Consider the following 12431-nt stretch of genomic DNA (forward strand, 5'->3'; position numbering starts at 1 on the left):
TCCCTGCTAACTTTGATTTCCGTAAGGGCTATCAAATCTTCCTTGTTTCCTTAGCCATTGTTTCACTAGTTGGGCTTTGGAGAGGTCAGTCAACCCCTTGACATTCAAAGTGGTGCATCTCATTTACTCTTTTTCTGGGAGATGACCTTTTTAGGTCCCACTCTGGATACAGCTTGAGGTGTGGTGGAACCCACCTGTGCATGCATTCTTTTCAATTCCTTGACTATCTCCATATCTTTGGGTAAGCCATTTTCTGTATTAGACAGAGACTGCTCACCCCTGTCTTGCTCATCTCCCAACGGGCCAACCGTCATTGCGTGGGGAAGGAGCACTTAATCATGGTCCATTTGGTTAGTTTCAGCCAGAATTCTAGATCTATCCAACGGCGTGGAATGACTGATCTCTTGGGAGCCAGTCGAGTCATCCGGGTCAGATAAGCTGTCTAATAAGGCAAAGGAGTTGGCAAATGCCCTCTGGTTTTCAGCCCTATTCTGTCTAAAGGTCTTCTTCCTATTGGGCACTGTAAACTTTTCTCCCTTTTCTTTTGAGGTAGAGGGAACAAGGGGAGAAGGCACCATCGTATTCTTATTCATTCCTGTAGGCTGAGCTTGGTTGATGGCTAGGGGAAGAATCGGGGCACTAGTGACACTCAAATTGGGGTATTTTGAAGGACACTCTCTGATCACATATCCTTGCTTTCCACAATGGAAGCATGCGTTGGGTAGGTGCTTGTAAAGAATGCTTTGCTAGATGTTGTACTCACCGCAATTGATTTCAATCTCATCAATAAGGGGCCTATCTAGATCCACTTCCACAAGGACCTGAGGATGCCATGCCGGGTTGTAATCATTCTTAGGTCTCATGCCTAGCACTTTCCCTATAGGGGAGACAATTTTCTTTAGCCAAGGGTACAGGTAGAAGGGCAGGTTAGGAAGCTCTACCCACACCGGGCAAGCTAAAGGTTTAGGACCTTGAGGGTTAAAGTTCTTGGTCCAGTTGAAAAAATAGAATGGGATGTTCTTGTACATCCATTGCCCTGAACCTAGGACCTTAAGGGCCATATTTGTGTGCTTGAATAGAAAGAGGTAGTATCCATTTGGGAGGGCTTGGATGATCTCTACTTCAATACCAATGGAAATCCAGTTATCTTTGACCCACCCCCTAAGGAAATCTACTGGAGGTCTTGGCCCAAACATTAACCCAACTAAACAACAGGCTATGTAATCAGTTTCCAATGAATGAACCAGTTCAGGAGGAAGACAAACCACCGGAATAGTGGAAGAGGGTTTACTTGATGTGTCCATTACCTTGGCTGGAGCTTGCTTGTTGTTTTGAGCCTCTTCTTCGACTTGTTTCTACAGCAACATCAGATTTAGCTCTTCCACTTGGGCCCTGGAATCTTCCAGCTGTTTCTTGGTGTCCATGAAGTCTTCTAAAACCTGCTCATACTTCAGCATGGTTTCTCTGTTGCCATCCATGGCCGGGGGCCAATGTAGGAAGTGCTGAAAGGCAGCTTGAGGGAACTTGGTAGGCTGAGATGACTTGCTCCCAGTATAGGAACCCTGCTCTCTGAGAAGATTAGGAGCTTCCCTCCACTCGGTGCCCATGCACCTGAGGGGGGGGCTGTGGAAAGAAGGGAAGGAATCACACAGAGGGCTTCAAGCCTCTGGGCAGGGCAGCAGATGCAGAAGGGTGGGAGAGGAGGAGCTCAGGCGCAGCATAGAGTTATCGCCAGAAACCAGAAACCTACTCTTTCAACGGCTCCTTTCCGATCGTCCCCATTTCCGTCTCTCACACTCTTCCTCGCTATCTACCACGAGATCTTAAAGACCCTTGTTAGGTGACATTAATGGACGGCATTGATCTAAATCCAGATGCCTTTTTGGGGCCATTGAATAAAGTAAATTCGACCGAGTAAACTACAAAGTAAACTACAAAAAATCTATTTTAGTTTGCTTCCTAGTTTACTTAATAAATCATGGTTTATTTTATAGTTTATATCATCAAGTAAACTACATCAAGGGATGAGGGTGACTTTGGGTTTGGGACTTAGAAAAAAATTGGAGCAAGATGTTATGTGCAAAGGAGGATTTTAAACTTTAGACCTTGGGTTGGAAACATCTTACCACTAAACTATACCTTCAAGCAATGAAACCACGAGGTGTCAAGCTGTTATATTACTTCGCAGTGCTCTGACGTAGATTACTTGTCCGAGTTTACTTGGCCAAGTTTACTAAACCGAGTTTACTTTGAAGATGAATGGTCAAGATTTGTGTGTGCAATCTTTAATGCACGGTGGCCGTGGATCTCACTTGACAAGAGTCTTCCTGTGGTCTATAGCATGGCTCGCTCACAATCGACCAACCAACAGATCCTAGACATAACTTTTTGGCTCTCTCTCTCACTCTCTTACACACATTTTCTCTCTCTCTCACTCTCTCACACACACATGCACTCTTTCTCTCCTTCACACACACTCTCTCTCCCCTCTGATACACACACAACTTTGTCTCATCTTTCTGATCTCACATACATACACACCTATCTCTCTCTCTCTCTCTCAAACACACAAAGATCTCTCTCCGTCTCAAACACACCAACTCTCTCTCACACACACATACACACTCTCTCTCATATATACACACGCACACACACAACTTTGACTCATCTTTCTCTCATACACACGCGCGCATCTCTCTCTCTCTCTCTCTCTCTCTCTCTCTATAGCGCGCTATATATATATATATATATATATATATATAGCTAGCTCTGTCTCTCAAATTGATATACTCTCTCTCAAATCCATATTTATCGGTCTCACACCCACACAGATGAACGCGGTACTGCACGTTTATCAATTTTGTAAAAAGGAGTGGGTTTATAAATGACTTGGCCAAAAGTTAAAATGACTTCCATGCCCAGTCACGGGCTTTCATCAGACACATTGATTACGTAGCAAAAACAACCAACCTGTCATTATGAAGCGATCCATGACTCCTTTGTAAAATCTCTTATTTAAAAACACTCAAATAGCTATTTTGTTCATAACATTATGTCATGGTGTCTGTAATTAGCGATCCATGATTCCTAATTTGTAAAACATCTTATATAGTGTATTGACGTGAATACAATATGAGCTAACTATAGAAAGGCTGGGGCTCTTCAATGCTGATTCTAATGCTAGAAATAGAGCAAAGAGAGGCGGACCTCGGTATAATGGTGACGATGAGGCTTTCTTCACTTGTCAAATTCAAGCGACCTATGATGGGATCAAGAGATGCAAGCCGGAGAGACATGTGGATCTGGTTGGCGATGGTAGAATTACTCACAAACTGTGGGAAAGCCTGCATATTCTGCACATCCAAGAGTAGTGAGCTCATCTGCAGTTGGCAAGTTGACAAACACATCAAACCTAGCTTCCATGTCCCGTGCCTCTACTTGAATCCCCTCAAACACAAGAGTTTTATGGCTACTATCCCTTGATGATGGGTCTTTTAATAAGCATGATTTTGCCTGAACTGGCCTCATCACCACTAAAGAGCATGGTTGATAGAGAATCTCCCCTTGCCTGCACAAATTGGCTCCCTCAGGGAGCACAACTGGGCCATGGCTTAGAGGCTCGGGTACTGCATTCACCCATGGATTATCCACTTGTTCATAGGTATAACCAAGCTTTGCACTGTCAAGAGAGTCTCTCCCCTCACATGAACAAGCTGAGAATCCTCATTGTAGGAGGAGAATCCAGAGTCTAAGTAGTCAGGGTCATCAATGTCTGTGTTATTTGGGTTTAAGGTTTTCCACACATCCCACAGCCTGTCGAGGTTGGCATGATGGGCGTAGAAGACAGGGTCCCTTGCAGCTGCATAGAGAGAGCCCATGTCTCTCCATCCTACAGCACTCCTGTTGCCAACCCATGAATGGACTGTGTTGTGGGAGAGAACTCCACTGTGCCATGGCCAGTAGACTGCTCTCCCAAGCGAAGGGGCTGGCCAAAGAAGCCATACTGGGTGCTGCCACCAGTGATCATCACAAAGTACATGAAGTGTGCATTCTCTCTTAACTGTTCGGCAGCGGGGCGGTCGGTTTGGTTGTAGTAGTTGAGGTCGACGACGGCCGGCGGCGCATGGGCAGGCTCCCTGATGATATCAAATGTTGAAATGTAGAGAGAAAGAGACAAGACAAGACACACATCATGTACGCTCCCAAAGACTGATTCATATTGAGGACAAGATACATATATATAGGTGAGACCGAGTTAGGTAGAGTGAGCCATATATAGAGCTCCAACACCCCCACTCAAACAAGGGTCTCTAGCTATGGATGAAAAAACCCTTGGGGAGTACAAGGGAAAAACCCAAGCCCCTATACAAATGTGAAAATATGAACCAGAAGTAATGATGTGAAAGTGCATTGTGCATCTATGTACAAATATACAAAAGGACCAAGAGGTCATAGTGTGCAATTGTGAAATGTGCAAAGTGCATGGTGTCTAGAAGATTACAATGATATATGTACAAAGCTACCATAAGAGTAAAGAGCCTAATCTAGAAAGAGTGAGCCCGAGGCAACTCCAAGCTCTGAGCGCAAGAGAATGAAGCGTGACTCATTGAGACCTTTGGTAAGAATATCTGCAATCATCTGGTCACTTGGACAATGTTCAATCATGATAGTGCCTTTGCGTACTTCGTATCGAACATAATGGTAATGCACAGCAATATGTTTTGACTTGTTATGTTGGACATAGTCTTTTGCAAGACTAATAGCACTCTGATTATCACACCGCAAGGGTGTACTAGAAAGAGGAGAATGGCCAATATCTGTCAACACTTGAAGAAGCCAAATGAGTTCACGAGCTGCAAGCGATGCCGCAACATATTCAGATTCGATTGTAGAAACTACAACACAACGTTGTTTCTTGCTGGTCCAAGAAATAAGACAACCATTAATGAAGAAACAATTGCCACTAGTAGATCGCATAGATAAATGTGAGCTGGCCCAATGTGCATCTGTGTAACCCAAAAGAGAAAGAGATGGAATGGAGTCGCGGATGTGAATTGTCGTTGATAAACCAAACCATAATCTGTAGTGCCTTTCAAGTATTTTAACATGCGCTTTGCTGAAGACCAATGCTTAAGAGAAGGACATGCAAGATGTTGCCCGAGATTGTTAGCAATAAACAAAATGTCAGGACGAGTGTTCAAACCAACAACTTGAAGACATCCAACCAAATTAGCATATGGTTGATTTGTAACAAGCTGGCCACCACCATCAGAAGTGTTTTTCATGGAACTCGCAAGACAAGGAGTAGTTGCTGAATGTGCAGATTCCAAACCAAACTTCTTAATAGTATCTTCAATAAACTTTGACTGTCGAAGTAATAAAATACCTTTGCTGTGATCCCTTTGAATCTGAATGCCAAGACACGAGTGAAGCTCTCCAAGATCCACCATATCAAATGCCGAAGATAACAACTGCTTATTTTGGTGTAAAAATCCCAAATCATTGGAAACAAGGATTGTATCATCCACATAAAGGGCAAGGATTACAAAACTACCATTTTGGTGTTTGGTAAATAAGTTGGGATCAGAAGAGCAAGAGAGAAAGCCATGGGAGGTGAGAAAAAGATCAAACTTGATGTACCAGGCCCGCGAAGCTTGTTTAAGACCATATAAGGCCCTATGAAGACGAGCAACAAGATCTTCCTTACCTGCAATAACAAATCCTTCTAGCTGCTCCATGTAAATTTCTTCATTCAAATCTCCATTCAAGAAAGCTGTGCGCACGTCCATCTGATGAATTTCTAAGTCGAATTGAACAACAAATGCCAATAAAACCCGAATACTAGTAATGCGAACAACTAGTGAAAAGGTTTCATGATAATCAACGCCAGCAACTTGAGAATAACCTTTGGCAACTAAACGTGCCTTGAATTTGTCAAAGGATCCATCTGCTTTAAATTTTGTCTTATATACCCACTTACACTTAATGGCAGTACGGCCAGGAGGCAGCTCAATGAGTATCCATGTACCTTTAGAGATAAGAGAATCGTACTCTGCTTCCATAGCCTCTTCCCATTGATCCTTTTGTGGAGAACATATAGCATTACTGTACGTGGTAGGATCTTCAGAAGTAGAGAAAACATCAGCATCAAAATCTTCATCATAAACATGACAAGAACCATGCTCAAAATCAATAGGCAGATCAATAAAAATGTCAACATCATCAATGACAGCATTCAGAATCAATGGTTGTGAAGAGGAAAGTTTCTCTTTAGATGGTTGTGAAGAGGAAAGTTGCTCTATAGAAGAAGATTCATCATCACACAAGAATGGAAAAGCTTGAAGCAAAGATTTAGTATCATCAGAATCATCCATGGACCATGTACCACCCATAAGCTGTTCATTGAAAATAGCATCACGATTCACAAGCACTTTCTTGGAGGACAGGTCATAGAATTTGTAGCCTTTGGAAGTGTCAGAATACCCAATAAAAATAACTTTAAGCCCAGGAGCATCAAGATTTGCTCGTGTTTCTTTCAGAACATGAATATAAGCAATACATCCAAAGGTTCAAAAATGAGATGGATATCTTACCAGAAGGAGCAGTAGTAGGAAGATGATTCTGAACAAAGACTACTGTCAAGAGAGCTTCACTCCAGAAAACACGAGATAACCCAGAATGAATCAGCATACATCGTATAGCATTGATAATAGTGCGATTCTTACGTTCAGCAACACCGTTCTGTTGAGGTGAATATGGAATAGTATGTTCATGATGAATACCATGGTCCGTACAATAACTCTCAAAGTCACGAGACAGATATTCTCCACCATTATCGCTGTGAAGTTTCTTGAGGCGACGACCAGTTTGAAGTTCGACAGCCTTGTGAAATTGCTTAAAAACAGATAACGCCTCAGATTTTTATCGAAGCAAGAAAACAACTGTATACCGTGAGTAATCATCAATAAATGTAATGAAATAACGATGTTGTGTTCTCGATGGAGGCAAAGGTCCACAAATGTCGGTATGAACAAGATCCAATAAATCATGAGAATGAACTGAATTCGAGAGAGGAAAGGGTTTACGATTGTGTTTGCCAAGAGCACAAAACTCACAGATTCCCATATGAGGATGAGCTTTAAGATCCATGCCACGTACAAGACCTTGATGATGAAGACCAAGAAGCTTTGAGAAATCCGCATGAACAAAGCGATGATGCCATATCTTGCAATCATGATCACCTGGAGCAGTGACACCATTTGCTATAGCATCATTGAGAGAGAGCTCAAACAAATTACCATTACGAGAAGCAGTTGCAATAATCTGTCCATCTTTCTCAATGCGGCATTTGGTGAGGTCGAATCCAACAAACAAACCAAGATCAACAAGTCTTGCAACTGAAAGAAGATTACGTTGAAGTTCTGGGACATGTAAAACCCCTCGTAAAACTCGAGTTGAAGAAGATAAGGTGCCAAGATATAAATCTCCAATGCCCTTGACTTGACAAGTTGTATCATCAGCAAGATAAACAACACGCTTAACAGGTAAAGAATGATAGTTATGTAGCCACTTAGATTCATATGTCATATTTCCTGTAGCACCAGAATCAATAATGAAAAGTGAACCATCACGCACATGAAGTATTCTGTCTGGGGGAACTGAATATAAAACACTTGTTTCAGGCACATCATTATCATGATGCTCGGCTGACAAGAAGAAGAATCTCTAGATAAACGTGGTTGTTTTGTGGTAATATTGTGTTCTTCATCATATTGACGTGCCCAATAGTCATCTTCAGTATGACCATTTCTATTGCAGTAAGAACAATGCTTGTTAGGAAATTTGAGACGAGAGAAACTACCACCACCACGACCACCTCTGCGGTTTCCTCGTTGAAAAGGACGCTTTCGCACACAAGGCCCGTTCCAACTGTTGGGACTCAGGCTCCTCTTGTTGTGAAAACATAGCTGCATCATGACCAATGCTACGTCGTTGTTGACGTTGAGAATACTCAATCAAAGATATGCAAGTTTGGTCAAAATCAAGACCATCCTTGTTAGATAGAATGGTAACAATGTTGTCATAAGACGGATCCTTTATCGTATCAAGAAGAATTGTAATAAGTTGCTTTCGTGGAACAGGATCACCCGCAGCAGCAAGTTGATTAATAATAGATTTGAAAGAATCAATATGCCCCGTTCATAGCAGTACCAACTTCATACTGTAACTTTGAAAGCAAACCTCTCAAATAAAGTGTTTCTGTAACAGACTTTTTCTGAAAATTTGCTATAAGATACTCCCATACGTCATGGGAAGTAGGAAAGTCATACACATCAAGCATGAGAGAATCACTAAGAGCAGAAAGAATGCACCGACGAGCTGCTTTATCACGCCTCTGCCAATCCATATAAGCAAGATGCCATGCATCAAAAACAGGGCCTTCTGTGATAAGAACGTTGTCAGAATCCGGAATAGTAGGCTGAGACGGACATAGAGAATCGCCAATAACAACATTTGAAAGCTCATCGCCTTCAAGAATTAACAGCATCTTTGCTTTCCAACCGGGAAACCCTTGGCCTTGAAAAGAAGGAATAGAACGTTGGCCAGAAGGAAAACCATTGACGAGAACAGTCATAGCCATATCTATTTGCGAGAAGACGTATAAGATAAAATCACAAAATCTGCACACCATAGACAAGGACGACCGCACGAGATAAGAGACGTCAATAAGAAAAGAGTCCTCAAAATAGCGAGACGTGGGACACAAGATTCATTGATAGACGCTTGATGAAAAAGCTAGATTGGTCGTTTTGCTAAAAATAGCAAAATAATAAGAGACGCTTGACGAAAAAAGCTAGATTTGGCGGTTTGCTAAAGACGCTTGACGAAGAAGCTAGATTTGGCAGTTTCCTAAAGACGCTTGACGAAGACGAAACCTGTGTGCTCACACAAAGAACCTGTTTGCTTATTCAAAGAACCTCTTTTGCTGTTACAAATGCAGTTTGCCTGAACTGTCATAACTTTTGACTCACAACTCCGTTTGACAAACTTTTTTGATACGATTCACCAGCACAATACAACTCTAATTACAACAAGTTAAGCTATAAAATCATGTAGACAACACATAATCAAAGAACAATCTTGTAAGACATCAAATTATAATCATGAATTTAACAAGAAGACATAGATGCTTCCCTTATAGATGCTTTGATACCATGTTGAAATGTAGAGAGAAAGAGATGAGACAAGACACACATCATGTACGCTCCCAAAGACTGATTCATATTGAGGACAAGATACATATATATAGGTGAGACCGAGTTAGGTAGAGTGAGCCATATATAGAGCTCCAACATCAAAAAGTTCGGGGTGATGGACGTACATGCTAGGCATGGTAGAGGTGGAAGGGCTGTCGTAGTGCCAGAACGGCAAGGCGAAGGTGTCGTCGTCGAGCAGTTTGGCGAGGATGCGCTCATGGAAGTAGAGGTACCAGCTGTGGAAGGAGAAGAAGAGCCAGGAGACGTGCACCCGGTAGTATACCGACGTGTTGGGCTGCAGGTACACCATGTTGCAGTAGGCGCAGTGGATGTTGGCTTGCTGGCGGAAGGAGCGCGGATCATCATCTGGCAAAGCCCTCATGAGCTCGTAACCTCTGATGAGCTTCTGCACATAATCTTCACCCAAGGTGTGTGCAGATCGGCGCACATTGAGCGTTTGGGGCGCAGTTTCGTTTAGATGAAACTCGATTGCTGACTGATTAGACTGCGGCGCACAGCAGTTAAAGGGGTGCTCGGCTGCAGGAAGGTTGAAGGGAAGGTGGCAAGTGGCAAGATCCGGCGGCGGAATGGGCTGGCATGCAATAAAATGAAGGAATGGCTGCAAGATGATTCCCACAATAAGAAGAAAGCTTCTAGCAAACAAGAAACTCCTGTGCAGCGTCCATGCGAAAGGAGAAGCCATAGCTGGCCAGCGGGCTGCTGCTGCTTCTTCTTCGACTTCTTGCCACTGCATGTGTGTCTTGGCGCCGACTGTATGTGTGTTGTGCGAATTGAATTCAAGCGGAGCAGGAGAGTCGTGGGAAGGAGTCGGAGGTCGGCGGGACTACACGTTTTGAAGCCAGCTCCATTGCATTGAATCCTTTCGAACATGCTCTGTCTGCTTCATCAAAAACATTTATTTTCTGAGTACTCCTATCGTGTACTCTTGAAATTTGAATCCTCCTCGACAAAAACATTTTTTTCTACTCAATGCAGTGCTCGAAAAAGCGCTTTTTTCTACCAACGAGTGCTAGCTCATTTGGTAGAGCGTTGCTCTCTACTCCCAAGGTCTTGTGTTCAAGTCTATGGGGCCTTCATTAGGTACTCTTGATGCGTTGATTATAAGCATGTACGATGTTAGGTACTCTTGATGGGTTGATTAGAAGCATGTACGATGGGTTCCCCAACCCTTATCCCGGTGGGGCCACCTCCACCTCATGGAGGCTCGGTGTGTGTGTATTTCTAAAATTTTCTGTACCTTCGAAAGAAAAAAGTACTTTTTTTACCCTTAAAAGACAATGCTTAAATTATACAAATGACTGGATTTATAACTAAAGTGTACAAATTTTCTCTCTTAAATTAAACGTAACCGAGATTTCTCGAATTCAACCAAAAAATTTATGCTACAAATGGGGTTATGTGAGCACTTGATTCAATGTACCCAAATTTAGCTCCCAAAATGTGTAATACTACATGCTGATTTTATAACTAAAAATAAAATAAAATCCATAAAATAAGGACAATGAAAAATCTTAGGCATTTTTTCATAATTCTACTTCGTAAAAATATACTAAGTTACTTTTTCTTAAGGACGGGTCCAACTCCATTAATTTCCTCTATTTTTCAGTATAATTTTTATCTACGATTTACGATCCAAAAATTTACTCTTTTTTTTATAAAAAATATTTTCTTGCTACAATTTAAGCATTGATCAGTGGTTGGGAAACTTACGCACTCCTCCAAAAAAGTTAGTCCGAAAGAAATATTTAAGTATAAGGAAGAGTTAGAGAGTGAGTTGAGTAAGCCAAGAAAGTGCAAAGCCTAGCAACAAGAAGCCACATGAGCAAAGGGATTTATCCCATATTGATGTACAAGCCCAAGGGTGTACCTCCTCGTATAAAAGAGGACCCTTTCAAGCAATGAAACATATCACTTGCACACATCTCAAGCCTCTTTATGAGTACAAGTCTTAATCTTATAACCTAATTGTGCTTGAGTCTATTGCACATACTCATCATCATGAGTTCACTTAGATTATAATAGAAAGAAGGTAGGCTACAACAAGCGCCGCAGAAAACAGAGAAAGAGGCGCAAAAGAAGAGGAGAAGCCGTCTGTAGAGCACTAACATCACTAGGAAAAATCATAAAGCCCGAACAACGTGCGCATATTACAGAGGAAGAAGGCGTAGCAGTATCATCAGTATCCGGTGTACACAAGAGAAGAACATACAGCCACCAGTAAGTAACGTGGAAGTAAGAAAAGCAAGAAGGACCACATCGTGTTTATTGTTAGGCAGCGCAAGCAGCAGAATAGTAAAAGAGCAGCACAATGAAGAGAAGGGAACAAAGAAGCTGCGCGGATAGTAGCAAACGAAGCACAGGTCATCGCCATCACCCGTAGCAGAAGAGAAAATCAACAGAATCGCCATCGTCCACCTTGTTTTTTTGTGGTGGGATAGATGAGGTTTTTTAAACCCTACCCATTGGCACTTTCTTGTACACCAAGCTTACATAGCTTCACCAAAATAAAAATGTTGTTGTGTGCTATCATTGTGAGCATGAGAAGTATGAAACACCGCAACTATATGGATCTCCGAGTGTATGTGCACATTGAATCAAATTTTGCTAAAAGCATTGAGTCAAAACTGACCTTGTAAGCAGCCAAAAGAGCATGAGAAAATATGTGTTAAGTGGTAACGAACATGATAGCACCAAGACATTAGGAATTTTTGGACCCAAAGAGGGCCTCTTGGATTAACTTTTGATTAGGAATAGACCAATAGGAAGAGGGCTGGGTGCACATTTTTGACTTCTTTGACCCTAGGAGGCCTAGGCTTTGGTTTGCTAATGGGACGTAATTACTACTTTTGTCCCCCTACCTCTTGGGCCCAAACTTAGAGCTGCCCCCACCTAGAATCGCGTAGATTAAAAACCCTAAAAATTAAAAATTTTCAATTTTTTCTCAAAAGTGTGTTTTCCCTCTCAGACTTCCCCCCAACATACTCTAGGTTTGGAAAGCTCATTTTGAACCTCTTTCTTCCTCTTCTAAGCTCTTCATTGCTGCAGAAACTCCATACCTCTCAAGCTCTCCCTCATTGTCAAGCTCCCTCAGTCTCAAGCTCCCTCTCCCTCTTTCTTCCTTTTCTAAGCTCTCCATTGCTGTGCAAAAACTCC

The 12431-nt window shown here is 42.2% G+C and overlaps 1 pseudogene; it reads right to left on the bottom strand.

Moving 5' to 3' along the window:
* Positions 1–3321: 3321 nt before the first annotated feature.
* LOC147611949 (aureusidin synthase-like) lies at positions 3322–10011 on the bottom strand (annotated as a pseudogene).
* Between the last annotated feature and the right edge of the window lie 2420 nt (positions 10012–12431).

This window comes from Cibotium barometz, chromosome 46 (genome assembly GCF_041138505.1).
Source record: "Cibotium barometz isolate CiBa-2024 chromosome 46, ASM4113850v1, whole genome shotgun sequence".
NCBI lineage: Eukaryota > Viridiplantae > Streptophyta > Polypodiopsida > Cyatheales > Cibotiaceae > Cibotium > Cibotium barometz.